This window comes from Dioscorea cayenensis, chromosome 11 (genome assembly GCF_009730915.1).
Source record: "Dioscorea cayenensis subsp. rotundata cultivar TDr96_F1 chromosome 11, TDr96_F1_v2_PseudoChromosome.rev07_lg8_w22 25.fasta, whole genome shotgun sequence".
Taxonomy (NCBI): Eukaryota; Viridiplantae; Streptophyta; class Magnoliopsida; order Dioscoreales; family Dioscoreaceae; genus Dioscorea; species Dioscorea cayenensis.
This window is the reverse complement of record NC_052481.1, coordinates 5,584,267-5,589,881: the sequence shown is the minus strand read 5'-3', so window position 1 is coordinate 5,589,881 and position 5,615 is coordinate 5,584,267.

Sequence of the window (5,615 nt, the reverse complement as noted above, 5' to 3'; positions counted from 1 at the left end):
AGTGACATTTCTAGGGTCCTCAGGACCTATAGTGGTGTTAAGGAGTGAGAGAAGTATCTTGCCTTCCTATTTGATTTCATACTTGGAAGCTAGGAAATTTGTAAGCTAAGGTTGTCCTATATATTTGGCGCATGTGGTAGATATAAGAGTTAAGCAGCCAGCTATAGAAGAGATGCCACTGGAAAATGAGTTTCTAAATGTTTTCCCAGAGGAACTACCTGGTTTGCCACCAGACAGAGAGATGGAGTTTGTTATAGATCTATTACCTGGTACAGCTCTTATTTCTATACCACCTTATTGGATGACACCAGCAGAGCTGAGAAAGTTGAAGACTCAATTGCAAGAACTGGTAGACAAGGGCTTTATATGGCCCTATATATCACCTTGGACTGCACCAATTCTTTTTGTGAAGAAGAAGGATAGATCATTAAGGTTGTGTATAGACTACCAGCAATTGAATTGAGTAATAATCAAGAACAAATACCCATTTCTAAGATTTGGTGATTTGTTTGATCAGTTGAAGGGAGCAAGGGTGTTCTCCATGATTGATGACACACCTCTTACGTGTGTGTACCGGCAAGTGCACGGGTTGTCAAAGTAATAAAGTACCCCAGTGAGTGGGTAGTCGTATCCACAGGGAATAGTATATAGAAACACAAGTATTACTATCTAACTATAGAGGAAATTAAGTTGTGATTTGAGTGAACAATATCAATGCAAATGAAAATAAACAAAAGAAGAAAGAGACGCAACAGGGATAAGGAGAGATAATCGATTTGAAGATGGGGTATTTGGACGTTGCTTACCCTAGGACTATTATTTCAAGTGCAAGACTAATTATTATGCCTCCTAATTGAAGTTTAATGAGTCGTGAAAATCCAAAGACACAAGGTCCCAAACCTAAGGTCAACCATGACTAACCCTCAGACTATGCCCGGGTGGAAAGGGATACTCTCTACCCCTCACACTGTGTGGGGTTGCATAAATCTCTAGGGGCTCCAAGTGATAAACACTATTCCGTAGTATAGATCTAACCCTTTGGTCCAGGCGAAAGACCCTTAGTCACAATTAAGCCCCAGCACTAAGGATTAATTCAACACTTCAATTTGGTGCCAGCGCAAGTAAGCCCCAGTGGAGTTTGTCTCTTAGCACTTCACTCTATCATGACCGCAAAGAACTCTTGGAATGTGGAGGTAGGATAAATCACATCGGAAGGTAAATGAGACGTTCTGCTACATCTCGACTCACTCTCTCGACCCCCTCCAACCTTGCTTTGTCTAATCCTAATGGAGTGTCACTCATCCACAAGGATTACCAAGATAGATTCTCAACCCTAGTGTCACTCTAAGGGAAAATCAATACAACAAGCATTCAAGGTTGAAACTCAATTAAAACATCAATTAAAGAAGCAAAATAAGAGTCAATGAAACAATATCATCCTAGGGTTTACAAGTCCAAGCACCCACTAGGGGTTTAGCTTTACATGGAGAAATGCACAATCAACAATAAAATCAAAAGTAAAAGCATGCAATCTGTAGAAAAAAAAACCCCTTGTAGTCCGTATCGATGGTCTTGTGGAGCCGCCTTGTCTTCTCCAAAGGTTCTCTTGTCAAGCCTATGGCACATCTCACTGAATTGATGCCGACGAAAACTCCCCCAATAACTCTTCTCCAAAGGAACTGACATACCCCTTTGCGTGTGTGTACCGCAAGTGCATGGGTTGTCTAAGTAATTAAGTATCCCGGTGAGTGGGTAGTCGTCTCTAGAGGAAATATTGCTCAGAAACACATGAATTGCTATTTAACTATTGTAAAAATGATTGATGAGTTGTGTGAACAATACCAATGCAAATAAAAATAAAAAAAGAAAAGAAAGCGTAATAGGAATAAGGAGTGACAATCGATAGAAAATGGGGCACCCGGCCATTGCTCACCCTTGGACTATTGTTGCAAGTGCAAGACTAATCATTATGCCTCCTAACTGATTTTTAATGAGTTTTGGAAATCCAAAAACACGGTCCCAAACCGAAGGTCAACCATGAATAACCCTATACTATGCCCCTGCGGAAAGGAATACACTCGACGCCTCACACTGTGTGGGGTTGCATGAAGCTCTAGGGTTTCCAAGTGATAAACTCTATTCCCTACTATAGATCTAACCCTTTGGTCCAGGCAAAAGATCCCTAGTCACAATTAAGCCCCAGGACTAAGGATAATTTCAACACTTCACTCTATTGCTTGCGCAACTAAGCCCTAGTGGAGTTTGTCTCTTAGTCCTTTACTCTATCATGACCACAAAAAACTCTTAGAGCGTAGTTGTAGGTTAAATCACCCCGGAAGAGAAAGGGGACGTTCCTCTACATCTCGACTCATCCTTTCAACCCTTTCCAACCTAGCTTTGTCTAATCCTAATGGAGTGTCACTCATCCAAAAGGATTACCAAGATGGATTCTCAACCCTAGTGTCACTCTAAGGAAGAATTAATGCAACAAGCATTCAAAGATGGAACTCAATTCAAACATCAATTGAAGAAGCATAATAAATGTTAATGAAACAAAATCATTCTAGGGTTTACAAGTCCAAGCACCCACTAGGGGTTTAGCTCTCCATGGAGCAATACACAATTAATAATGAAATCAATAGTGAAAACATACAATCCATAGATATAACCCTCTTGTAGTCTATATCAATGGTCTTGTGGAGCCGCCTTGTTTTCTCCAAAGGTACCCTTATCAAGCTTAGGGCAAAACTCGCTGAATCAATGCCAATGAAAGTTCCCCCAATAACTCTCGTCCAAAGGAACATGATGTTAAATGGCGTAGAACCTCTCCAAAGACCTAACCAAAGCCTCTCCAAACCCTAGCCGCGAGTGCCTCTAAAGGTGTGCAAAAAATACGGAAAATATAGTTGAAAGATTCTTAAAAACGTCTCAAGTCGCCGCATTTATAAGGGCTGGAATCGGGCATCCACACGGTGTGTGGAATTTCCACACAGCCGCGTGGATTTCCAGATTTTGGTTTCCTGTGATCTGTTAACAGTAATTGCTACAGTGGATTTGCTACAGTAACTGCTATAGAATTTTCGCCAAAATGCTACCGAGTCTACTCTTATCATCGAGGTCATATGAATGGGCACACATCTATGCGATAGATTGTGTTGTGTCTTCAATGATTGTGACTGCCTTTGTGCCCCTCCATTTTGCGTATTTGCTTGAGCACAATGGAGGTTGGCACACACCCACATGTATTTGAGCACAACTTGTGTCTTCAAGTTTGTTCCATCCAAGAACTTCATCAAAAAATGTATCCACGATTGAGTTTTGCTTTCTTTCATCCAACTTTGTCTCCATAACCCTACATGTACAAAAGAATACAAATACACACGAATAAGCGATAAAATCTAATAAAAGTGATGCTCGATGTGAGAAAAGAATACTTCATTTTTTTTATACAGAAGCACTTATCAAGAACACGATGTCGAAGGCCGTAAAACCACTCTAAAAACCTAGGCAAAGCCTGTCCAAACCCTAGCCACGAGCGCCTCCCAAGATGTTCAAAAGATGGGGAAAAGATCTCTCTAAAATACTCAAGTCGTGATATTTATAGGTGCTAGAATCGAGCATTGACAAAGGCGTGTGGAACTTCCACATGGCCGTGTGGATTTCAGAACTTGTTTCCAGTGAGCTGTGAATAGTAACCGCTAAAGTAATTTCACTACAGTAAACTGCTATAGTACTTTACCAAAATGCTCCCGAATTCCACTCTTTTCATCTAGGCCATATGAATGGGCAGACATCCATGAGGTTGATCGCATCGCACATTCAATGAAACCACATTGTTGAAGCTCTTATTAATGTTGCACAAATGCCAACATATGAGTGTGACTGTCTTTGTGCCCCTCCACTTTGTGTATTCTCTTGAGCACAATGGAGGCTAGCACGCATCCACATGTCTTTGAGCATAACTTGTGTCTTCACCTTTATTCAATTCAAGAAACTTCATCAAGAATGATGTCCACGATCTACTTTTGCTTCTTTTTTTCCGAAATTATCTCCACAATCGTACATGCACAAAAGAACACAAATGCAGACAAATAAACAATAGAATCTAATAAAAGTGATGCTCAACATAAGAAAAAAATACTTCGTATTACTTATACACAAGCACTTATCAATTGACTTGTTGTCCGGGTATCATCAGTTGAAGATTTGGTTAGAAGATATATCAAATATGTCATTTCGAACCTGCTATTTCCATTATGAGTTTTTGGTGATGCCATTTGGTTTGACCAATGCCCCTGTAACTTTTACGGATTTGATGAATAGGGTGTTCAGGCCTTATTTGGACAAGTTTCTCATTGTGTTCATCGATGACATTTTGGTCTATTCACCTTCAAATGAGGAGCACGCTCAACATTTGAGAGTTATTTTACAACCTCTCCGGGAGAAGCAATTGTTTGCTAAGTTTTTCAAGTGTGAGTTTTGGCTTAATGAAGTGGGATTTCTTGGGCATGTGGCGTCAAGAGAAGTGATTTTTTGGATCCAAAGAAGGTAGAAGCCATTATTTATTGGGAATGGCTGAAGAATGTCACCGAAGTTTGAATTTTTATTAGACTTGCATGTTATTATAGGAGATTTGTGGAAGGGTTTTCTTCGATTGGTTTGCCATTGTCGAAGTTAACTCGCAAGGAAGTGAAGTTCTCTTGGAATGATGAGTGTGAAAAGAGCTTTGAGACGTTAAAGGATCGTTTGACATTAGCCCTAGTGCTTACTTTGCCAGAAAGTAGGAAGGAGATTGTAGTCTTCAGTGATGCTTCTCGGCAAGGTTTAGGTTGTGTGTTGATGTAAGAATGGAAGGTGATAGCCTATGCTTTTAGGTAGTTAAAGCAGCATGAGTTAAATTATCCCACCCATGATTTAGAGTTAACAGTTGTGGTTTTTGCTTTGAAAATTTGGAGGCATTATCTCTTTGGAGAAAGGTGTCAGATTTTCACAGACCATAAAAGCCTGAAGTATCTCTTCAGCTAGAAAGTATTGAATTTGAGGTAATAGTGATGGCTAGAGTTGAAAAAGGATTATGATTTGATCATAGATTACCATCTAGGAAAAGCCAATGTGGTAGTTGATGCTTTGAGTAGGAAGTCTACTTTAGTGTCTTCTTTGAGGGTGTCCTATCTATAACTACTTTCAACAATGAAGAGTTTGAGATTAGAACTTGAGATTGAACATAGTGGAGCATTAGTGGCCAATTTTGAAAAGGGACCTTCACTGATGGAGCGTATCAAGGAACTTCAGGGTACTAATAAAGAGTTGGAGCAAGAAATGCAGAAGTTGTAAGCAAGAGAGACCAGTGAGTTCAGATTGAGAAAATATAGGATCTTAGAGTTTTGAGGACGTGTTTGTGTTCTATTAGATTTATAGCTCAAGAAAGCTATCTTGGAATAAGCTCATTCTTCAGCTTATGCAGTTCATCATGGAAGTACCAAGATGTACAGAACAACCAAGGAGAATTGTTGGTGGTCAGGGATGAAAAAAAGAGACAGCAGAGTTTGTGGCTGAGTGCTTAGTATTTTAACAGGTCAAGGCAGAACACTAGAGACCTATAGGACTATTGTAGC